Source organism: Nicotiana sylvestris, chromosome 2 (genome assembly GCF_000393655.2).
Source record: "Nicotiana sylvestris chromosome 2, ASM39365v2, whole genome shotgun sequence".
In the NCBI taxonomy this organism is placed as follows: domain Eukaryota; kingdom Viridiplantae; phylum Streptophyta; class Magnoliopsida; order Solanales; family Solanaceae; genus Nicotiana; species Nicotiana sylvestris.
The window spans coordinates 171,908,916-171,935,393 of NC_091058.1; the positions used below are offsets into that span (position 1 = coordinate 171,908,916).

Below are 26,478 nucleotides of genomic sequence, written 5' to 3' on the forward strand. Positions count from 1 at the left end.
AGTGAATTTTCCGAATAAACTTTAAAAGAATTACCATTTTATAAAAATAAAGAAACTCAACTAGCTATTCACTATCACAACATATATGTTTATTTTATTCTCATATCAGCAAATTTAAAACTTTAAACAATGAGCATCGAATTTTGAAAGACAAACTGGTCGATAGTCAATATTACAATTTCAGCCTATTAACTTACGTTCTTAATGCTATTGTTAATTATTCAAAAAGCTAATACTATTAATCCAATATGTGGATTTCGCACAGGAAAACATAGATATAAAAAATCAAGCATTAGAAATCGTTACACGATAGAACTATACATTGTTTTGACATGTTCACGCATGCATAAACTGAAGAAAATTCAATAGAAAAAAGGTGACGAGATCAATTCTAAACTCGAAATGTTAGAAGCCAAAAATTAACGGGTGCAAGAGCTGCTATAATTGCTTCAACAAGAGATGTTGGTGTTGGCAACATTCTTAGCTCCTCAGTTTTATTCTGTGCCAATACAAACAATGATACGTCAAACGTACCGTGTTTACGTGCAAGTTTATAGTACATAATACAACACGAGAGAGGCTATAACTTGTAGACAAAGCAATGCATGCACCAGAAGGAAATGATAATTCGGAGCATGAAATAAAACTCTAAACCCATCATACTCCTTGATCCAAACCCGATTGACAAATTGCGCCTGACACCGCTTCCGTAAAATCCTGCCTATGTCATTGAATGATAATTACCTGAATTTAAAAGTGCAAGTGTAGAAGTCTAGATAACATTAGAGATTAACACACCATAATCGCATAACAAAAAATAAAAATAAAAAGGACTAATGGTCAATATTGTGAGGTGGGACCAATGGTGATGGCCGAGGCAATTTTAGAGCGACTTTTAATTTGGTGGTGAATTAATTAAATCTAGTTCTTTTGCTTCTAACCATATATACACATGTAAAAAAATACTCAAAAGTATACGTATGATGAGATTATATATACTTATTAATTTGAAGAATATCACTAACTCTTAATTTTGTGTCGATGTCTAGACTGTAAGAGAAAATCAAAGAAAAGGAAAGATTAAAGATAGGGAGAAGAGGGTAAAAATATCCACATAAGTTTTTACCGGAGGAGGAATAAGGGTGAAAGATGGATTAAGAATATAATGTGGTATGCTTGGCTCCTCGCACGCCACCCACTGATCAGCCAATCAAAGAACTCGCGGATTGGTGAAAGTGTGTGGCATACAGGGAGCCAGGCACATCCAAGTTTTGCACCTTCTTCATTCATTCATTCGTCCGCCATATCTTTGTCACAGCATTCTAGCTATCCTTCATCAATACTTTTTCCACAGTTCTGGCTAAATAACCAAGATTTCTTCTTTTCTCCTCGTTACTCTTTGGAGACTTATAGCTATGGAGAGGGAATACTTAGATACTAGGAAAGGAGTTGGAAATGAGAATATATATATTTAGGTCAAGGTTGGGCTGGTCGGTTTATTACCATGTATATAAATGTACCGTTAGTCTACTTTCCTTACAAGACAAAAACGTTCAAAATTTTGAAATCACGAAAGAAAAGGAAATACCATAATCTAATTAGCTAAAATAACTACTATGACCATCATTATATTTATAGAAGATTCTAAAATGGTTAGGATTTCTTCATCTTTAATCAAAAGTTACGATTGAGCCTTGAGAATGAAGAATTCTATGTTAAAAATAGTTTTTTTTCCGCCTAAGTGGTACTACACCGTCGAATTTTGAATTAACAAATTTTTAACTAAATACCATATATTTAAAGGGAAAAAACTGTCATTATATCCCCACCACTACCGCGGACCCCTCCACCAATCTTTTTCTATCAAGTCCTAAATCCCTGTTTAACTTTTCCTACACCAACAAGAACAGATTCCACCAAAGTTTTTGATTAGGTAAAGCAAGGAAAATATATTGTTTAGACCTACATCATGATTCTTCCTCATTTCATGCGTCAATATATTTGCAACTTTTTCTAACAAAGTTGGGTGGAGGTCTCTTCTTCTGCTTTTTCATGAGTAAGATTCATTGATAAAGTTGGTCACCTTTGTCAAAGAAAAAAAAATGTAATTTTCCATTAAGATCAATGCATAAAGTTAAGGGTATGAATCTCGATAAAAGCAATTTTATAACTTATTTGTTAGTACAAAATAAAATAATTAATGTTGCACGTTAAGTTTTAGATAATGAATAGCCATATACGACTTTAGTACTATTGAATACCCATATACGAGTTTAATTATTATCAGATCAATTAAAAGAGTAATATTTATATATTCATTCATAATAAGTGAATATAATTTAGTAACATGAGTAAATACTGCAACTCATTTGTTATGATACAAATTAAATTATCCTGATAACGTAAATTATACTGTGAATGAATATAAGTGAATTTCATATACATAATTAGTCATGAAAGCAAAGAAAACCCACTTTTCTCTCACTCCCCTCTCCACTTCTCTCTCCATTCATTTCCTTGACCAAAATTTTCTCTAGCATGCATTGTTGAATGCCTTTCCAACTTTTGCCTTTCTGCCTTTATCTTTCACTATCTGATTTGTTTTTTAAAAAAAAAGGAGACTACTTTATATTTCTAGAGGAAAGTTTTTGTCGGTATGGTTTTTAATTTGAGGACCTTTAATTATTGCCTTTATTTTTATTTTATTTTTTGCCTTTTTTCTTTTTCTGTTAACCACGACATACACCAATTATTTTTTAGCATAATCCAAATCCATTAATGTTTTACCTAAACCAGTGCAGAAGGAATAAATTTAAAAAGTTTATTTTTGTGAGAGTTTGCCACGCCAATAAAAAAATAAACAAGGAAGAAAGATTGATTGGTATAGGATCATTACGTGATTATAACTTGTCAAAACCAAAGATTCAAAAATTTGATTTTTGAATCCAAAACATTTTAAAGTTATTTTACTTAAGGTTTTTACTCAAATTTACAGCATCTGTTCAAGATAAACTAGATCTAATAAGTACTCTATACTATAGATAGACGTTGTAATCATTTCTATGTGTAGTTCAAATAGAAAATAAGTTGCGCTTGTTGCCCAAAGCAACGGGAAATTCTTTTTCTCAAAGTTTAATACCACAGCACCAACATATGTTGGATTAACACAATAATAATGTCTCAATACAACATAAAAAGAGAACACAAAAACCTTTATTTTAGTTCTTTTATTGGTGATGTGCACAAATCAATTCTTTCTCCAAGAAATCAATTTAATAGCTTTTTGAATTTTACAAGACGTGTTAGTTTTAACTCAATATTCCTTCTATCTTAATTATTTCATTTCACTTTAAAGAGTTAAGTAATGTTCATATATATATATATATATATAATTGATTAAACTATACCATCAACGAGCAAAAGAATATATAAGATGGACTTATAACAATTTATAGTAGTTTGAGTAGTTTTACGCCTACTGTCACGTTATAATTATAATATTTTTAATCTGAACTTGGGATTAGCAATAGGAACAAGCATACATGCATCGAAGATAAGATGGAATACACGTGGAAAAAGAAGAAGGAAAGAATACACCGAAATGTTAAGAGTAAAATTCCATGAATATGATGTGGGGAAGACATGTGCTGGCCTAGGTAGACTTTTCTTCTATAGGTCAAAGATAATTGACAGCTAATTATTGTACAATTTCCTCTGATCCCACCCTCCCCGCCTTTTAAGCTTTTGATATATTGAACAAATTGGAGCGTCCACTGAAAAGAGTAGGGCCAATTTGATCAACATGTTAAAAGTAACATATTATTATAGTGCAATTTTATGTATACGATATCATTTAATTAATTTATTGCTCTATGTACGTTTAAGTTATCATATTAGATTAACTGTGAAAATTTGTCATTTATTATTAGCCAATTTAATTTAATGATATAAAAATTGTATATATTATCTGATCTCCATGCACTCTTTGTATGAAAATGTTCGGTCTATCTCCTCCACTTCCAACCTCTGATTGCGGATATAAGTCCGTTAACTCTTGGCCTAAAGCAAGAAAAAATGTACTCCCTCCATTCCAATTTATGTGAACCTGTTTGACTGCGCACGAAATTTAAGAAAAAAATAAAGACTTTTGGAATTTGTGGTCCTAAACAAGTCCAAATGAGGCCTAGAGTATTTGTGTGGTTATAAAAGTTTCTCATTAAGGGTAGAGTTGTAAATTTAAGCTAAATTATTATCAAATTTAGAAAGGATTCATTTTTTTTGGAACGGACAAAAAAAAAAAATAGGTTCACATAAACTGGAACAGAGGGAGTAATGATTTGATTTTCCATTACAGCCCAATCCATTGGAGAGTCAACTTGTTCGTCATATATCGAGTCCTTGTTGCATGTTTATTATGGGTTTCATTTGGGTTTGGTAGGTTACCAAACAGGGCATGAAATCCAAAACACGACATGAGAAAAAGGCAAACTTTGTATATGTATGATAAAGGAATAATCTTCAAAGAATGTCAATGCTATTCTTTTTTTTACAATGAATGTTCAAAATCTCCTCTACAACTACATATTTTTCTATTCATAAGGATACATGGGCCACAAAATCCTAAATAGTATAACTTGGAGGAATATTCATTGAAATATTCTCTGGGGAACCTAATCACAGAACTAGCCGTTACTGCTTTAATAAAAGGAGTGCTCGTCCTCGTCCTCTGTTGAGTCACCTCGACCTTGTTGATGACGTATTGTTTTCTCATCACATCGACCTTTCAAAGCCAAGTCATTATCCCCAGTTGACGACACGTGGCAGCCTTCGAAGGCTTCCCTAATATCGACCTGGTCGACATATAATCATAGTAATTTTAGTCCATATAGTATGTATCACATTTTCAGTTACTATTTGAACAAAAATAGTATCTAACAAATATTCATGCATTTCGTTTATTGGTTCTTGTATGATGTTTTATCGATCACTTGCAAATCATAAACTATAATAATATTTGTAAAAGACTATAAAACGAATCATTTCACTCGAATCCAAAATTTCACACTCTGAGCTCAGAAAGGACAGATCGAGTTTGAATTTCGAAGCTTAAAATTATAGTAATTTTTGAAATTGCTTCATTAACTTTTTTTCTAAAAAAAATTAACATTTACACATTTGGTAACTGCATACCTAATACTACTCTTTCATTCCATTTTACATGAAAGTACTTGACATGATTCGTAGTCTAAGATACTTAAAATGGAAAAGTGGTATATCAATTGGGTTGGAATTAAGTCAAATATTTTGAGAGATTTTAAAATGAGAGTCTCTTATACATTGGGATGAATTAATGGCGTATTAATTTCAACTTTTTATAATTTAAAATATTTAATAAATATAAAATAAGAAAGAAAAAGCTTTTAATTTCTCAAATAAGTAATGGTTTTATATGCTGGTACAAATGACAATAGAAGAGAGAATGTAGGTATAAATCTTGAGGGGGTTAGATCACGTGTAGGGCTTATAGTGGCCATTGGCGATACTCATGCGATATAGTAATCTTCCCATGTGGTAATTGACATGGTTAAATGAAAGAGGATATCTTAGGTGAGTTTTGACTTTTGAACAGTAAAAAACTAAAATATTTTTTCCTTTTTTTTTGGTTGAGAAGGCTGATGTATGAACTTGATACAGAGAAAGAGTTAAAGAGTATTGATTAACAGCTTGTTTGGATGCTTGTTACCTATTGTATTGTATCGTATTGTTTCTTTAAATATGATGTTTGTTTTGGTTGTTACTTAAATTTTACTGCATCGTATCGTTAAATCCGTCGACTTAACGACGAAATGTGTCACTTTATGTGATGTTTTGTACTTCAATACCACACAAGAGCGGTGATGATTTGTATGATGTCCAATTTTTTCGCTTAAACTGATTATGGAAGGACCTGGTTTTTCTAAGAGTTCCTTAACCTACTATTGCAAAAATAGTAAATGCGAAAAGTAAAGAACACAAGTATTTTATGTGGAAAACACCTGACTCAAAAGGTGAAAAAATCACGACTTACTTCCCAGTAGGATTTTCCCAAACTCTCCACTAAATCACTATGCCAAAAACTGTATTTACAAAAACTCTTTTGTAAACTTAGGACTAACTCTAATCCCGTTGTAGCATACAACCTCTAACTGTTGCGACAACTTCAAGTTAACTATAACTTGAATACTTTGAGTACCTATTACAATTGCCTCTAGATAAAGCTGAAAGGTACTATGTGAAAACACCCACTACAATTGAACTAGAATAAAAGATAGACACTTGAAACCAGTTCTTCTATATTGTTCATGTAGCTTCCGGTTGCACACTTGAATCACATACGAAATGCTTGCAAAAAGCCTTGCTATTTTTCTCTAAATTCACATTTAACTTCTGCATTTGTGCATTACCTGTGAAAGAGAATAGTACTGATATTTATAGAGTTAGTAAATAAAGATTAACTAGAATTCTAATGCTACTCTTCCTTGGTGGAAGAGTTCTAGTTAATCTCAACATCTAACTCCTTCTCTATCTTGGACAGTATTCTCTTTGAGTAAAGAGTCTTTTTCCTTATCAACTATGCAACCTTTTTGATCAGGAGATATCAATTTTGTCAAGTTAGGTTTATCTCTTTCACGTGCTTCCCACATGCTCAAATTTGCCCGTATCTGTGCTCACAAGGGATGGACCTGGTTCATGCCTGAGTTCCTTTGTCAGTCTTCAAAACTAACCTTTACTTGGGCCAACAAATTTTCTCCTTTTTAATAATGACAAACTCTGTACTTTTCATACGCTTAGGCCTTGTTTAAACTCAGCTCAACATCAACACAATGTTAGATATATTTTTTTTCTTTTTATCACTTATCATCAAGGACCAGGTTTATTAGGTTATAAACATCACTTGTTTAAAAGCTAAACATCACTTGTTTAAAGCACAACCTATTTATTTTTTTCATTTTGGCATCATCGAAAAGTTGCATAAAAATGTGTAGAACCCAAATTGTAAAGCTTACTCATGGCCACTAGGCTATCCCAAATGCAATCATGGATTAATCATCATTGATCAAGCTAAGAATTTCAACTATCAAAGAAATAAAAACAAACAGTTAGAGCAAAAACCAGCAGATTTCATTGATTTCATTGAGAGTTGATATGATTCTTCCACAATGCATAAAAGGAAATAAAAATACTGAAAACATGAGCAAATAACAACAAAAGAAACATCCCAAACTAGGTCACTGAAGGAAATACACTAGGCTAGGATTTAAGGCTTGGAAGAGGTAGGGGCTGGGTTATTTTTTCCTTGGAGAAGTTTCAACATGTCTTGAAGAATTCCATCATTCTTCTCCTTTTCCCTTGCAAGTTCAGTTCTGAGAACATCTCTCTCAGATTCTACCTCAGCCAACCGTGTCTTCAACTTTGCTATCTCAGCTCATTTGTCTCACTCTCATGTACCAAGACTTTGACCTTGCTATTGATTGGTGTCTTTTTAGATGAACCATGTTCATTAGGAGTGGCAAGTGTCACACCTCCTTTTTCCGTCCCCGCAAGGGGTGAAGGGAGTTTTTTCAATTAAAGGACAATCGAAACGGGATTTGTTTATTTAATTCAGAGTCGCCACTTGGAAGATTTATGGTGTCCCAAGTCATCGATTTAATCCCGAATCGAGGAAAAGAATGACTCTGTATTACAGTCCGCGAACCAGAAATTCGGATAAGGAATTCTGTTAACCCAAGAGAAGGTATTAGGCATTCCCGAGTTCCGTGGTTCTAGCACGGTCGCTCAACTGTCATATTCGGCTTGATTATCTGATTTAATACATGTTGAACCTATGTGCGAATTTTAACTTTTAGCCGCTTTTATTTTTATTATTATTATTATTATTATTATTATTATTATTATTATTATTATTATTTTAGAATGTGAACATCGTTTAAAACATGTCTTTGGATTGCGTCACATAAAATGCACCCGCAATCCGGAACACATTTTATTCAATGTTTTGGTATTTGGATTTGAGTCGCATGAAATGCACACCCGAGTTTAAGAAGGTAAGATTATTAGAATGCGTGCCTAAAACGACTAGCGCGTGGTTATTTTTGGAAAAAGCCGTGAATTTCGCTAAGCGGCCAATCCCGAGTTCTAAGTAATTAATACATACATTTGTGAGGGCCCCGCAATCTATACGTTTTACTAGGCTCATCTCATCTCATTTATTTTTTAAATGGACAATCCTAAAATGACTACATTTTTCTATTAAAAGTAGTCTCTAAAATAAAGAAAGAAAATCCTAATTAATTAAGAGCTTTCAAAAAAATTAAGAAAACCTAATATACTAATTGCTAGATTAAAACAAATATTAATGGAAAGGAATTTTACTAAAAAAAAGAAAATTCGAAATTATAAATAAAATAAGAAATTCGACAACTAATATTCAAAAGAAATCAAATATAGCTAGATTGAAGCTCGCATTGTTATATAAAAAACTATTGGAATTTATTATTCACAACCATTTGAAACTAGATTTAACCATAATTACTAAAGCTTATTAGAAAGTTTATTAAACTTAGACATTATCTAGTCTTGTTTGAACTCAAATCATGCCTTAAATAAATTTAGCTACCCATTCATGATTAACCTACTGTTGACCATATTAAAACCTTCATAGCTAATGAATTAACCCGTTTTGCCAAGCTGATTCACTAAAGACCAACTTATGTCATTTTCCTCTTATTCCTATTATTAAACAGTAATACATGAAATAGCCTAAATACAATCAGTAAAAGAAACGAAGAAAAAGCGAAATTAAAACTTCAAAGTTCCATTCTTCATATGTATTCATGCTTTCACATTTTCAGCTTACAATATCGACAAGGTTACAGCCATGTACCTGATATTGAATACAAGAGAAGAGGAAGATGAGAATCAGCAGCAGTAGTAACAATACAACACAACAACAACAGTCCAGCAACACAGGAATAGACCAGTAACAGAGTTTGCAAATCAGTGGAGTAGTAACCCAAGAAAGAAGCTTCAAGCTTCGATGAAACAATAGCAATTAATGCTGATTTCAAACAATGAAGAAAGTAGAAGATTTTTTTTTTAGTTTTGTTCTCTCTCTCCCTCCGTTCTGCTTTTTCTCTCTTCTTCAAGTGTCAAATGAGTCCTCTTATACCCAAAGCAAGACTACCTTTTCTTTTTTACCTCTTTTTTTTCCCAATATTCTTCTACTATGTATAACTTTTAACTTTTTATTATTACCTATACTATTTCTCATTTTTAACTTAAGTAAAAGTAGTCAACACGGACCCCACGGTTCCCTCTTTTTGAATGGTCAAAGAAGACCTCATCATTATCCCCTTTTCTTTTTACTTTACATCATTATGTCTTGTCCCCCACTATAATATTTTAATATTATTAAGCCTAGTAGACGGAGCACTTCCAATTAAATAAATCTACAATTGGTTAATTCCCGTATTACCCCTAAAACTACTATTACTGGCCTGATTTAAAAATCTGTTCAAACTTCAAACATTGTCTAAAAACTAAAATCCAATTAACAGCTATAACCAATTCACCTAATCAATTAACCAAAATATAGCAGCTATAACCAATCTTTAATCCAATTCCATCAACAAATTCAAATTAAACGATGAACAACAAAGAAACAACCGGAATTATTTTGGCTGAACAATATTTTTAAACAACATCCTATTTTCAGATTCAACAATAATAACAAACAAGCATGTTCAAATTACTGAGTTTAAATTCAAATTAAGCTTAAACGGAACAAATAAACAGATTCAAATCACTAAATTAAATAACCAATTGAACCTCAAACTAAATCTAACAATATTACAATCAAAACGAAAGATTCAAGTTATCAAACTAACATATTTCTATATTAAAACTAAATCTTTTTAAATGAATAAAAACAAACTAAAGAAATAATTAATTGAACTTCAACTTAAATCTAACAATATTATAATTAAACTAACAAAAAAATAAATTAGAACAAATGAAACAACCTGAAGCAATATCAAGAAACGATAAACACGAACAAAAAACAAGAATCAAACATCTACTAATTTCAGATCCGAGAATATCAAACAAAATACGGACAGAAACGAAACTTAAACCCACTAACCGGATCGGAACGACGATGAACTCGAACGAAAACAAATCTGTCCGGAAACAATTATCGCACCAAAAATAATTCGACGATGAAGACGTCCATGAACGGACGACTCATGACTGGAAGATCTCGTCTAGTGAGGACGATATGTGAGGGTGCTGTGCGATGAAGAAGATAAAGCAGTAGGGCAGCCATGGATGTCGAGGAAGCTGCTGGTCGACGTTACTGAGGCTGGTTAAGCTGCGCACAGCAGCAGCTCACGTCGGGGAGGGAGGCAGCCATGGTCGTTCATGGCCAAGCTTTTCGACGAGGGGTGTAGCTGAAGATGAAGGAGACGAAGCTGTGGTCGTTTGGAGACGGACTGGAGCTGGATGAAGCAGCAGCAGCAACGCGGGCAGCTCGTCCATGGATGGACGTAGCAGGAGCAGCAGTGGCGACGGAAATGGGAGGTCAACGGACTGTCGTGGTGCGTGTGTGTGTGTGTATCGATGAACAAGATGAGGCGGGCAGCCATGGATGAAGCTTCGTGACTGGAGGAGCTGTTCGTGGGGATGAAGGTGATGAAGGGGTGGTCGGGGTAGGTAGGAAGACGGGGGGAAGGCAGCCATGGGAGGGGTTCTTGGCGAAGCTTGGAGAAGAAGAAGAGAGGGGGGGGGGTAGCTTTAGGGTTTTGTTTTTTTTGTTCAAGAATGAGAATAGAAAGGGTGGGGTGTGGTTTTGGGTTATGGACTGGGTCGACCCGGTTTGAAATGAACCGGGTCATAGGGGGAAGGTTGGTTATCTTTGGGCCTGTGACTTAAAATTGAAGAAAAGGCCCAATCCGATCTCTTCTATTTTGTCCTTTTCTATTTATTCAATTTCCTAAATAATAAAGCTAAAAAAATGCTAAGATTAAATTATAAAACCCAAAATTATCTGGACATACTAATTAACTCTTAATAACACTTAACACACAATTAAATAGCGATTAACGATAAAATCACACAATTTGGACATTAAATGCTAAAAATGCAACGTACAATATTTTTATGATTTTTTATTTTGTAAAACAAACTTAATTAAATATCAAATGCTGATGCGACATATTTTTATATTTTTTTATTAATTTAGCTCATTAACATGCACAAGCAAAATACAAATAATTATCAAAAAATGCCAAAAAATGCACACAAAGGAAAATTATTTTATTTTGAATTTTTTGGGAGTGATTCTCATATAGGGAAAAAATCACGTGCTCACAGCTGCCCCTCTTTGTCCGAAAACACGAAGAGTTTTCGTGCAAAGATAAAGTGAGCGGATACGAGCGATTTTTGCCTGTTCGGGTACTCCGTGTGAAGCATTTTTTTTGAAAAAGATTTAACCGAACCTTTGCTTCAGAGGTTTCCTATATATCCTGGGCTAATCATGAATCAGGTTAATGTAGTTCGGAAAGTTTTGGTAGCTGGGACTACCATGGGACTGCAATTTGTTGTTACTGCTGCTGCATGCTGTTACTACTACTTACTGATCTCCTTATTACACCGTGCTTAAAAGAAAAATCAAGAAGCTAGGCTAGACTACGGATTACAAGATCCCATCTATCTTCCATTTGTTCTTGATGCCTTGCTTTCTTGTCGGCTTGCGTCTATTCCGGTGCTTCTTTCTTCCGAGAACTGACGGGGATGACACCGGCCTCTTGCTTTCCTGAACACCAGTTTGCATCATTTTGTTCTGTCCGCTTGAGGATGCGGCTTCCAGCATTATGCTGTGGATATTTTGTTGTAACCTTCTGCCTTTCGGTGGGGTACAGATTTCAAGACCTGAAATGTAAAGACTGAAAAATATTCCCTCGTTATACAGGTGGGCACCTAATGCTAAGACATGAAAGTATTCCCTTGTTATACAGGTGGGCGCCTAATTGCTAAAGACATGAAAGTATTCCCTTGTTATACAGGTGGGTGCCTAATGGTAAAGACATGAAATGTATTCCCTTGTTATACAGGTGGGCGCCTAATGGTAAAGACATGAAAGGTATTCCCTTGTTATACAGGTGGGCGCCTAATTGGAAAAGACATGAAATGTATTCCCTTGTTATACAGGTGGGCGCCTAATTGCTAAAGACATGAAATGTATTCCCTTGTTATACAGGTGGGCGCCTAATGGTAAAGACATGAAAAGTATTCCCTTGTTATACAGGTGGGCGCCTAATTGGTAAGGACATGAAATGTATTCCCTTGTTATACAGGTGGGCGCCTAATTGGTAAAGACATGAAATGTATTCCCATGTTATACAGGTGGGCGCCTAATGGTAAAGACATAAAAAATATTCCCTTGTTATACAGGTGGACGCCTAATAGTAAATACATGAAAAGCATTCCCTTGTTATACAGGTGGGCGCCTAATTGGTAAAGACATGAAATGTATTCCCTTGTTATACAGGTGGGCGCCTAATTGCTAAAGACATGAGATGTATTCCCTTGTTATACAGGTGGGCGCCTAATTGGTAAAGACATGAAATGTATTCCTTTGTTATACAGGTAGGCACCTAATTACTAAAGACATGAAATGTATTCCCTTGTTATACAGGTGGGCGCCTAATTGCTAAAGACATGAAATGTATTCCCTTGTTATACAGGTGGACGCCTAATTGGTAAAGACATAAAATGTATTCCCTTGTTATACAGGTGGGAGCCTAATTGCTAAAGACATGAAATATATTCCCTTGTTATACAGGTGGGCGCCTAATTGGTAAAGACATAAAATGTATTCCCTTGTTATACAGGTGGGCGCCTAATTGCTAAAGACATGAAATGGATTCTCTTGTTATACACGTGGGCGCCTAATGGTAAAGACATGAAATTATTCCCTTGTTATACAGGTGGGCGCCTAATTGGTAAAGACATGAAATGTATTCCCTTGTTATATAGGTGGGCGCCTAATTACTAAAGACATGAAATGTATTCCCTTGTTATACAGGTAGGCGCCTAATTGCTAAAGACATGAAATGTATTCCCTTGTTATACAGTCGGGCGCCTAATGGTAAAGACATGAAAGTATTCCCTTGTTATACAGGTGGACGCCTAATTGGTAAAGACATGAAAAGGATTCTCTTGTTATACAGGTGGACGCCTATTTGCTAGATAATAACTTGAATTTGTTTCCTCGATTCTCCGAGAAAATTTTCAACTTTGGCCGAAAATTTTCTGCCCCAGTTCTGGCGATCTTTCTTATGGCGTGTCTTTCGGCCATCATCAACACTTTATTTTCCTGTTCAAATCAAAGAAAATTTAGTTAGTTTTTAAAATATGGCGAGTGGTCATGTCACTCCTGATGGGGGATGATTGTTCCCTTCCCCTTATTCCTGTTTGGCGTTCCAAAAGCTTGTTGGGGATGACGTTATTTGCTGGGGATAACATTCTGCTGGGGATGGTTTTTCCATTTATCCCTTCCCCGTTCTGTGTCTCAAAACTTGCTGGGGGTCATTTTGCTGAAGATGGATTTTCCTTTCTTCCTTTCCCATTCTGTGTTGTCCGACCACCTCGGAACTTGGTCGATAATTGGTCGGGGTTCTGCTGGGGATCCTCTTGGAACTTGGCCCACAATTTCCTCAACATGCTATTTTTCCGGTTCTTCCCCGTACTTTCCTTGCCATTTTAGACCAATATTATTTGGCCTTGCAACCAACGTCTTTTGTCTTATTGCCTTGTCTCTGGCCTGTCCTTTTCACATTTTGTGTTTTACCATTTTGGCAACTGGTAGTAAGCTCTGAAAGACCTTTCTCAAAAATAAATTTCTGGAAAAAGTCTTTTAAACAAAGAAATGAAAAGATGGAAAAAGAGAAAATTTTTCTGAACAAATGCTGGGGAAAAGAAAAGAAATGAACTTATCTGGGTGGTATAACCGATTCCAACGATCATGTCGTGCATTCCGGATTAATCAACCCAGTCTATTTGTGTCGATCAATCTTTCTGATATCTTCACTTGCTGGGGATAAATAGGTGCCCACCTCTTCGCAACATGCGGATCCTTTTTGCCAATCTATCTTGTCGCCTCATAGTGCCCTTCGCGGGGTTTTCACTAATAAGACTCTCTCATTTCTCTCAGTTCCCATTGTCTTATGGTGCCTATGAAGGTTTTCACCGATAAGACTCTCTTATTTTGCTTCTCTCAGCTTACGTCGTCTCATGGCGCCTGTGAAGGTTTTCACCGATAAGACTCTCTCATTTTGCTTCTCTCAGCTTACGTCGCCTTATGGTGCCTGTGAAGGTTTTCACCGATAAGACTCTCTCATCTTATTTTCTCAGCTGGGGATTGGAATGTTGCCGGTAAGATTATCTCTGCTGGGAATTCTTATGGCTATCAATTCTTTCAGCTCATGATCCTCATTCAGTCGGGGACCAACGTGTTATTCTCGGCTTTCATTTGCCTGTTTTGGAACCTCTCGGACACTGATCGGGAGGTCTTTTTTGGATATCAATATGGGTTTTATGTGGGGCTTAAAAGAAAAGGATATAAAAATTCAAAATAACTTTGATGGGCAAAACATTACAACTCTTGGAATCAAACCCTTTTTTTCAAAATTTAAAAACATAACTTCTGCCCCAGTTTTCTTGCTTGGGGAATTTTTTGATTTTTGTTACATTATGACCGAGCCGTGAGGCACCTACGTATCCTCTTTGAGGAATCAGGTCGAACATAGTTCACTTGATTCCTTTGTTTTTCTTGCGACCTTCCCCCTTTTTTTATTTATTTATTATTATTCTCCTTCTTTTCTCTTTTCATTTTTCTTTTTCATTAATGATTCCAAGAGAGGGGTATAAAAGAATAAGTAAGGCTCAAAGGGGTAAAGCAAAGGTTAAAAGTGTTTGGATACAAGAAAGAATTGCCTCCGTCATTTCATTATCCGACAAGCACCAATTACAAACAAACAAATAAACAACAAAAGAAATTATACATAATATCTCTTGACTGCATCAAAATTGATAGCCATGTCGATGCATTTCCCTTCGATATCTTCGAAGGCTCAACTCTCCGTTAATTTCTTCGAAGGCTTCATCCTCATCGTATTTCGACTCATCATCACAATCTTGTACTATAAGTTCGAAATCAGATTGATTTTTTAGACTAGGTTGAAGATCCGTCGTGCATGCCATGTCATTAGAACCAGTGTAAAGAGAACTGTTTAGAAGAGAAAAAGAAGAAGAAAAATTAAAACAAAATAAGGAATGAAGAAAAAAAAATTCACTTTATTAAAATATGGGATAGCAAGGTTTCACACTTTGGAGAGCACAAAAGAAATCTGTATTGCAACCCTGGAATAATCCAGACAACAAGAAAGAAAATCAGAGCCAATTACCAAGACTCCCTTCGGATAGGAAGAGGAGTAGCCATTCAATTGTTGATTTTTGCTTTCAGCCCCACAAACTGTACATCTGCCCCAATGGATTCTTTTCCTAATACCATAACTGGCTTGTCATCTACCTTTTCCAACTATGCCACCGCTTTTCCACTTGTCGACTTTTCTTTGAACCGGCACGGATCATCATCACTGTTTGTGAGGGTTTATTTAGCTCCCCTCCTTCGTGCACTAGTTCGATCATGTAGGCCTCATGGTGCACCAGTAACGAGTTTTTATTGATGTTGGGTGCCTCTGGTGCCTGAACCTCGATCCTATTTGTGTCAATAAGATCTTGTATGGCAGACTTCAACTTCCAACATTTTTCGGTGTCATGTTCGGGAGCTCCCGAACAATATTCACATCTTACCGAGTGATCCATATTTTGGGGTAAGGGATTTGGCAACCTAGGCTCAACAGGATTTAATAAACCCAACTGCCCTAATTTGTGGAACAAGGCAGTATAGGTTTCTCCCAACTCAGTAAAGGTTCTTTGCCTCTGCAGTCTTTCATTTCTGGAAGACGGATTTCCCCTAAAACCCGTCGCTGGAGGGTTCCTGTAGGCTCTTGGAGGTGGATAGGTGTTTTGTGGTGGTGGGTAGGTATTATGTGGAGGTGGGTATGTATTGTGGGGAGCTAGCGCGCGCCATTGCGAGCGAGCCGGAGGTTGGGTATATGTCTGGGCTTGATGGACGGAGAACTGTTGTTCTTATGGTTGGTAGTAGGGTTGTGGAGGGTAATTTGGAATGTGTGGGTAGTTTGGATGATGGGGTCTGGATTGGTAACGAGGGGAAGGACCTCTAGATCTGGACCAATTGCTTGCCTCTATTGTCGTGACCTCTTCTCTCCTTTTCTTTCAGAGCGCACCTCCTGTGCCGCTCTGAATGGCCTGAGTTGTTGCCTTAATTGCCGAGTAACTCAGGATCTTATTGGACTTAAGTCCCTCTTCTATCATACCTCCCATTTTCACCACTTCGTTGAAGGATTTCCCAACTGACGTCACCAAGTGACCGAAGTAAGTTGGCTCTAGAGTTTGTAGAAAGTAATCTACCATTTCTCCCTCTCTCATTGGAGGATCAACTCTGGCTGCCTATTCTCTCCATCGGAACCCAAATTCCCGGAAGCTCTCCCCGGGTTTCTTCTCAAGCTTTAGTAATGTGAGACGGTCTGGGACTATCTCAAGGTTGTATTGGAAGTGTCCTGCGAAAGCCTGTGCCAGATCATCCCAAGTGTACCACTTGCTCGGATCTTATCTTGTATACCACTCCAGTGCCGACCCGCTCAAACTCTGGCCAAAGTAAGCTATCAGTATCTCATCTTTGCCCCCCGCTCCCCTCATTTTGCTACAAAAACCCCGTAGATATGCCATAGGATCGCCATGCCCTTCGTATAAATCGAATTTGGGCATCTTGAACCCTGCTGGTAATTGGATGTCAGGGAAAGGGCATAGATCCTTGTAAGCCACGCTGACCTGGTTGCCTAACCCGTGCATGTTCCTGAAGGACTACTCCAGGCTTTTAAATTTCCGCATCACCTCGTCCTGCTCTAGGCTCTTAGCCGGCTTTTTAATCTCCGCCGGGACCTCAAAGTGGGGATAATAGGTATGTGGCTCGGGTGCTTTGAATGTGAGTTCAGGGGGGTAATATTGTGTATCGTGAGCCTAAAACAATGCCTCACTAGACGATCTATGCAATGGGGCTGGGGCAGGCGCCACAAAGACGGGAACATTTGGTGGAGGAGGATTTTGATTGGGTGGTGGAGCTTGGGGATCATAGGCCTCTCTTCCCTGATAGTAGTGATGGCTTGGGAAACTCGTTGAAGGGCCGGTGGAGGGGTATTCCGGTGTGTGTACTGGTAGGAGAGTAGGAGTAACGGGTGGTTCATGCCCCTTTTGGGCTCTAGCTAAGGCTATCTGCATTTCATTCATTTCTAGCCTCATCTTTTCCATTTTTTCCATGGCCTCTTTCAACATCTGATTTGTCGTCTTTTCCGACTCAACACTGTTGTCTGAGCTAGTCATGCTTTTTGGTATGAGCCCTTTTGATCTTGTTTGATAATGGTACGGTGCCAGTACACATTAACAAACTAACTGGTATAGATTGGAAAAACAACAAACTCGTTAGTATTAGAGTCTTAACAGATATTGTAATTGCACGTTGGGGGATGCAATGTTCTTAGGAAATTAACTATTTCTAATATGCTTTTGCTCTGACCGCATGCATCATCCCGGCTTATTTTATTTGTGCCTTTTTCGAGTGTTTCAGAGACCTCTCTTTTCTTCTTCTCTCTCTCTTTTTTTTAGTGATGGTCGAATCTTATGTGGATTGCCTACGTATCATGTCCCCGCATGAATCAGACCGAGCGTAGTTCTGCCCAATAAAAGATGAATAATAATAAAACATTTTTTTGGAATTTTCAATTTTCATAATAAAACAAACTTGATTACAAAAGTTTAAAAACTGACCATACTAACAGACTTTGACAAAAGACAACAAACGGTCTCGAAAATCAAATAACCCGCATACTCTAATCAAAGAATTACAAACTCAAAAACAAACAGCCAGATTCCTCCCCCTATATGCCAATTTTAACCAAATGGTTGTTTTTCAGACGTGGCCCCTTCTCAATTTCACATGAATTTTAAGGTCGGGAAGGATTATTTTACGACCTTTCACAAACTTGTTCGTTCTTTTACGAAAATAGCCCTTCGACAACTGAAAGATACTCTAAGGCTATCTCGGCAAGGACGGTTTTAAAACATCACCGAAGCCGGACCGGCTTATTTTAACTAAAAATCAAACGGTATTCACTTGACCACTGATTATTTTCTTGTTTTTCAAATAATAAAAAACCTGGTTTTGCAAACACGACCTTTCAGCACTTCGAAGACGAAGATTTTAAGATTGTGCGGGATAACTGGTCGCAACCCAAAAGAATGACCAAAGATGGCCGTTTACGCAACATCAGCCTTCCGGCGTCCCTTTCGAGAACATTCGGCTATTTTTGACAAAACGGCGTGACCCAACTTATTTATGACTCTTTTCTTGTTTGTTTTTTTCAAATTAGAATAAAAGACCCGGTATTGCAAACACGACCTTTCAGCGCCTCGGGGACGAAGAATTTTAAGGCTGTGTGGGTCAACTTGACCAAATCTAAAAAAAATGACCCAAAGGTGGTTGTTTATGCAAAGTCAGCCTTCCGGTGTCCCTTTTGGAAACATTCGGCTATGTTTTGACAAAACAGCGTCACCCGACTTCTTTATGATGAAATTAAAATTTGACATATTTTTTTGGCTATTTTAGCAAAAAGGGGAGGTTGGACCCGATTAGGGCTGCCTACGTATCTCACATCCGGTGAGAATCAAACCAGCGTAGTTCGCCCAATAAACTAACTAATTTTTGAAAATAAACATATTTTTTCCTTTTTCTTTTATAGCAAAAGAAACTAATTTTCCTTTCCGTTTTTTTTTTGAAAAAAAGCAAATTAAAATAAAGGACTCTTTCCTACACACTTTCTTCTCAAAGCAAACTAAAATAAAGGAGTCTTTCCTACACACTTTCTGCTTTTTTGGATAAACAAACAATTTTTAAAAGTAAACTATTTAAAATTTCGGCAGAGCTCTAACAGTATTTGGACACTGGTTTTTTTTAAATTAATCATCTAACTCTCCACTTGTTATTTTTCTCTTTTTTTCATTTTTTTTTCAAAATTTTCTGACATTCCCCTAGATTCAGAAGCCGGTCAACATGCGGGTTCGAAACAAATAAATGCACAGAGCGTAAGTAGGATGCATCAGGATGGTCTTTTCGTTTTCAGGTTGCTATTCCTAGACGGACCCAACCCCTGTGTTGAGTCCCCTAAGTAAAAAATGCACATGATGCAGATAAGCGTTCCTACTAGGGATCCGGCATGAAGTTGAGTTATTCTAGGTTCAGAACCTGGGTGTTTGTTCTAGACCTGGCTTACCCGAGCGGACAGCTCGAGCCGGGGGGGGAGCGTACCGGGGATACAGAAGTTCAACCCGACTTTGCAACTTATCCGAACCTCGTTCTAAAAATGGGATTGACTCTAAACAGAAAAGAAGTCACACGAAGTGCACCCTTCTTCATGATTTAGAAGACTCAAAGAGGATATGAGTTTCGGCACAGTTTATATACAGTTCACAAAATATCAAAGCGGTAAAAGCAGTTAGTTAGCACATTAAACACAGATCATGTAACAGAATCAGATAAAGCTAAACACAACAATTTATTCTAAGCTCGATTTCTAACCCTGAAACAGTGGTTCTGGGTTATTTTCCCCAGCAGAGTCGCCAGAGCTGTCACACCTCCTTTTTCCGTCCCCGCAAGGGGTGAAGGGAGTTTTTCCAATTAAAGGACAATCGAAACGGGATGTTTATTTAATTCAGAGTCACCACATGGGAGATTTATGGTGTCCCAAGTCACCGATTTAATCCTGAATCGAGGAAAAGAATGACTCTGTATTACAGTCCGCGAACCAGAAATCCGGATAAGGAATTCCGTTAACCCAAGAGAAGGTGTTAGGCATTCCCGAGTTCCGTGGTTCTAGAACGGTCGCTCAACTGTCATATTCGGCTTGATTATCTGATTTAATACATGTTGAACCTATGTGCGAATTTTAACTTTTAGCCGCTTTTATTATTATTATTATTATTATTATTATTATTATTATTATTATTATTATTATTATTATTATTATTATTATTATTATTATTTTAGAATGTGAACATCGTCTAAAACATGTCTTTGGATTGCGTCACATGAAATGCACCCGCAATCCGGAACACATTTTATTCAATGTTTTGGTATTTGGATTTGAGTCGCATGAAATGCACACCCGAGTTTAAGAAGGTAAGATTATTAGAATGCGTGCCTAAAACGACTAGCGCGTGGTTATTTTTGAAAAAAGCCGTGAATTTCGCTAAGCGGCCGATCCCGAGTTCTAAGTAATTAATACATACATTTGTGAGGGCCCCGCAATCTATACGTTTTACTAGGCGAGGCTCATCTCATTTATTTTTTAAATGGACAATCCTAAAATGACTACATTTTTCTATTAAAATTAGTCTCTAAAATAAAGAAAAAAAATCCTAATTAATTAAGAGCTTTCAAAAAAATTAAGAAAACCTAATATACTAATTGCTAGATTAAAACAAATATTAATGGAAAGGAATTTTACTAAAAAAAAAAGAAAATTCGAAATTATAAATAAAATAAGAAATTCGACAACTAATATTCAAAAGAAATCAAATATAGCTAGATTGAAGCTCGCATTGTTATATAAAAAACTATTGGAATTTATTATTCACAACCATTTGAAACTAGATTTAACCATAATTACTAAAGCTTATTAGAAAGTTTATTAAACTTAGACATTATCTAGTCTTGTTTGAACTCAAATCACGCCTTAAATAAATTTAGCTGCCCATTTATGATTAACCTACTGTTGACCATATTAAAACCTTCATAGCTAATGAATTAACCCGTTTTGCCAAGCTGATTCACTAAAGACCAACTTATGTCATTTTCCTCTTATTCCAATTATTAAACAGTAATACATGAAATAGCCTAAATACAATCAGTAAAAGAAACGAAGAAAAAGCGAAATTAAAACTTCAAAGTTCCATTCTTCATATGTATTCATGCTTTCACATTTTCAGCTTACAATATCGACAAGGTTACAGCCATGTACCTGGTATTGAATACAAGAGAAGAGGAAGATGAGAATCAGCAGCAGTAGTAACAATACAACACAACAACAACAGTCCAGCAATACAGGAATAGACCAGTAACAGAGTTTGCAAATCAGTGGAGTAGTAACCCAAGAAAGAAGCTTCAAGCTTCGATGAAACAATAGCAATTAATGATGATTTCAAACAATGAAGAAAGTAGAAGATTTTTTTTTAGTTTTGTTCTCTCTCTCCCTCTGTTCTGCTTTTTTCTCTCTTCTTCAAGTGTCAAATGAGTCCTCTTATACCCAAAGCAAGACTACCTTTTCTTTTTTACCTCTTTTTTTTCCCAATATTCTTCTACTATGTATAACTTTTAACTTTTTATTATTACCTATACTATTTCTCATTTTTAACTTAAGTAAAAGTAGTCAACACGGACCCCACGGTTCCCTCTTTTTGAATGGTCAAAGAAGACCTCATCATTATCCCCTTTTCTTTTTACTTTACATCATTATGTCTTGTCTCCCACTATAATATTTTTATATTATTAAGCCTTGTGGACGGAGCACTTCCAATTAAATAAATCTACAATTGGTTAATTCCCGTATTACCCCTAAAACTACTGTTACTGGCCTGATTCAAAAATCTGTTCAAACTTCAAACATTGTCTAAAAACTAAAATCCAATTAACAGCTATAACCAATTCACCTAGTCAATTAACCAAAATATAGCAGCTATAACCAATCTTTAATCCAATTCCATCAACAAATTCAAATTAAACGATGAACAACAAAGAAATAACCAAAATTATTTTGACTGAACAATATTAAACAACATCCTATTTTCAGATTCAACAACAATAACAAACAAGCATGTTCAAATTACTGAGTTTAAATTCAAATTAAGCCTAAACGGAACAAATAAACAGATTCAAATCACTAAATTAAATAACCAATTGAACCTCAAACTAAATCTAACAATATTACAATCAAAACGAAAGATTCAAGTTATCAAACTAACATATTTTTATATTAAAACTAAATCTTTTTAAATGAATAAAAACAAACTAAAGAAATAATTAATTGAACTTCAACTTAAATCTAACAATATTATAATTAAACTAACAAAAAAATAAACTAGAACAAATGAAACAACCTGAAGCAATAATCAAGAAACGATAAACACGAACAAAAAACAAGAATCAAACATCTACTAATTTCAGATCCGAGAATATCAAACAAAATACGGACAGAAACAAAACTTAAACCCACTAAACGGATCGGAACGATGATGAACTCGAACGAAAACAAATCTGCCCGGAAACAATTATCGCACCAAAAATAATTCGACGATGAAGACGACCATGAACGGAGGACTCATGACTGGAAGATCTCGTCTAGTGAGGACGATATGTGAGGGTGATGTGCGATGAATAAGACAAAGCAGTAGGGCAGCCATGGATATCGAGGAAGCTACTGGTCGACGTTACTGAGGCTGCTTAAGCTGCGCATAGCAGCAGCTCACGTCGGGGAGGGAGGCAGCCATGGTCGTTCATGGCCAAGTTGTTCGACGAGGGGTGTAGCTGAAGATGAAGGAGACGAAGCTGTGGTCGTTTGGAGACGGACTGGAGCTGGATGAAGCAGTAGAAGCAACGCGGGCAGCTCGTCCATGGCTGGACGTAGCAGGAGCAGCAGTGGCGACGGAAATGGGAGGTCGACGGACTGTCGTGGTGTGCGTGTGTGTGTGTATCGATGAAGAAGATGAGGAGGGTAGCCATGGATGAAGCTTCGCGACTGGAGGAGCTGTTCTTGGGGATGAAGGTGATGAAGGGGTGGTCGGGGTAGGCAGGAAGACGGGGGGAAGGCAGCCATGGGATGGGTTCTTGGTGAAGCTTGGAGAAGAAGAAGAGAGGGGGGGGTAGCTTTAGGGTTTTGTTTTTTTGTTCAAGAATGAGAATAGAAAGGGTGGGGTGTGGTTTTGGGTTATGGACTGGGTCGACCCGGTTTGAAATGAACCGGGTCGTAGAGGGAAGGTTGGTTATCTTTGGGTCTGTGACTTAAAATTGAAGAAAAGGCCCAATCCGATCTCTTCTATTTTGTCCTTTTCTATTTATTCAATTTTCTAAATAATAAAGCTAAAAAATGCTAAGATTAAATTATAAAACCTAAAATTATCTGGACATACTAATTAACTCTTAATAACACTTAACACACAATTAAATAGCGATTAACGATAAAATCACACAATTTGGACATTAAATGCTAAAAATGCAACGTACAATATTTTTATGATTTTTTTCATTTTGTAAAACAAACTTAATTAAATATCAAATACTGATGCGACATATTTTTATATTTTTTATTAATTTAACTCATTAACATGCACAAGCAAAATACAAATAATTATCAAAAAATGCCAAAAATTGCACACAAAGGAAAATTATTTTATTTTGAATTTTTTGGGAGTGATTCTCATATAGGGAAAAAATCACGTGCTCACAGTAAGAACCTCATAGTTACAAGCAATTAGAGTTTTCACCCCAAAGTGATCTTTGCTTGTAGCTAGCTCCCACTTCTTCAAATGCACCTTAAAATGAGCTAGCACAGTAGTAAGCATGAACCCATAGGGAATAACATGAGACTTGGTTCCATTGATAACCCTATCAAGAAGTTGGACTATAAACCCATGTCAATTTATTTGCTTCCTACTGTCTAGACACTCCATCAGAACCAAGTCCATGAAGTTTGCAATGTGTCTCCTCTCCTGCCTAGGCAGAACACATTTGATGACAAATTCAAACAATGCCTTGTGGGAAGACTTCATCACACTTTTGTATACAACCTTGGGCTTACTTTCTTACTCATGATCACTGAATTTTCTGGTGATGGCAAGGGTAGTCGGAAGATTTTCTAGGCTTGGCCACTTAAGCCTTGTGTAATCATTGTACCCCTCAGCAGGTACACCTAGAATTTCACCCAACTCCTTTATATCAAAAGAGATTTGCACCCCTTCCACCAAGCTGGTAACTCTTCCATTCTGCACTACAGCATTGCCATAAACTCAACTACTTCATCCCTAGCCAATCTACCATCCATTTGAATGACCATGTCCTTCTACCCTTGCATCTCTAGCTTTTCCAGCAGCAGGACCATCCCTTCTTCCTCCAGATCCTTTAGGAGTCTTCCCTTCAAGATAGTCCTTTTGCCAAACTTGGCCAGCTTGTCCACTTCACTGTCTGATTCATCCTCCTCTTCTTCACTCGATTACTTTTCTTCAGCAATCTTTACTTGTTTAGTTTTCACTGCAGACCTGGTCCTTTTTTCCAGGGTAGATGGTTCAACAAATTTGGATACAGATGTAGACTTCTTAGAAGAAGTCTTGGCTTTCTTGGGCTTGGGGGTCTGAACCTCCACCTCAACAGTCACTTTTTCACCTTGATGGACCAGGTCCATCTCTTCCACATCAACAGCCTCAACAGAGTCTCCCACTTTTTCTTTCCCTTTGTCCATCCTTTCTTCTTAAGCTTTCTGCAACTCCTCCGCACTTTGCTTTAGCTTTCTCCTCGTGGCTTTTCCTCTTGGGAGAGAAATTTCAGTAGTGTTAGAAGGAGCAACCTTCCTTTTCTTGTTGGCTCTTGTTGTGCCAGGGGTCTTTGTTTTATGAGTTCTCTTTTTCTTGGGGTTATAATTGTCACCTACCTTTTTCAAAAGATCTCCTAGGGTTTCTTCAACGGATGAACCAGATTCATCTATATGCTTTCCAAGATTAACCAGCCCTTCAGCGGCTTCTCCTGATCCACTTCCCCTTGTTTTCTTGCCACTTTCTTCTACCTTTTCTGACTCTACTCCACAGATAGCCATTATATTAGTTTTAGAAGTAGGCGAAGAATCAACCACTTCTTTCCCTTTTCCCTTTTCCCCTCTCATCACTTCGCACACCCTCACTCTCTTTTTCTTTTTCTCTTTTATTTTTACCTCTTCTTCTTCTGGACTCAGGCGTTTTCACATCCACCACAGACCCAACTAATATAAATCTATTTTCTAAATTTTCAGCCAAATTAGAGATGACCTCAGTAGAAGGGTTTGGCATAGATGTTACCTACTCAGAATCGGAAGACCCAGTTGTTACATCTCATGTTTTCGTACGTTAAAGTTTCGTCTTCAGTTAATCGACGTAGATTCGGGGATGAGATTATCTTGAGGTTAACGTATTTATGCTATTTATAACAAGAGATAAGTAAGTGTTATGAAGGATAAAGGGCACACAAATTAAAGAAAATGAGTTTCGTTGAAGCTTGCTAATTAGGAATAAAATATTGGTCGAGCGATACTACCCAATATTTATGGAGTAGTACCATATAAGGTACCATATGGCCATGATAGTATGATGTATAAAGTATATTAAAAATGAGTAATATTTTTAGGTAATTTGAGACATTTCTTAATTATACGGATAATTGGTTAATTATCGGGTAATGGGACATTACCTAGTTAATTAATAAATTTAGTAGATAAGATTAATCCCTCCCCCCTCCCCCAAAACGTGACAGAAAGCCACAAAACTAAGAGAATGACTCTTTAGTCTACTATGATTAGGTGGCTATCTAAGATTTATAAGGATTTAACAAATAAGACTTGTTACAAGTCTTGTCCCATTTTCACTTGGAAAAAAATAATCAGAACGTCCTTAATTCTTAAGTAAGAACCAAATATCACTCTTTCTAAGTTCAAAGTGCTTCAAGAACAAAATCTAAGTTCAATTCACAAAGGCTCCAACGAAATTCTTGCAACAACACAATTCCAACGAGAATTGTTAGAATCATAGCAACGTAAAATTTTGCTCTAAAGGGGTACGGTGAAATCTTCTCCAAGAATATTATACAGAGTTTTCCCTACTCCAGGTATGTTAAGGCTATCCCTTCTTTCTTTTTGGCATGATCCAAATTATACAGAAGAAATGAGTAAACGCACAGTTTTCATAAACTACTCTATTCATAGAAATACTAGGGGTCTCTGTGTTCTTGATTCCCCATGTGACATATTATTATATCTTCTGTTCATGGGTCTTAGAATAATACGCAGTTGAAAAAGTTTATCCGGAAGGAATATTGAGATTATTACATATTTTTCATGCATTTCATTCATTTATATATGTGCGTTGACCCATGACCAGTTAACGTTATATACATGTATTTATATGTGTGTGTATATATATATATATATATATATATATATATATATATAT

The 26,478-nt window shown here is 36.4% G+C and overlaps 1 long non-coding RNA gene across 1 annotated transcript; it reads right to left on the minus strand.

The window, feature by feature from the left end:
- Nucleotides 1-278: 278 nt before the first annotated feature.
- LOC104217358 (uncharacterized) lies at nucleotides 279-1,739 on the minus strand. Its single transcript, XR_708750.2, has 2 exons — nucleotides 1,127-1,739; nucleotides 279-744 (listed from the first exon to the last, which is right to left on the minus strand). It is a non-coding gene; the product is annotated as an uncharacterized lncRNA (long non-coding RNA).
- Between the last annotated feature and the right edge of the window lie 24,739 nt (nucleotides 1,740-26,478).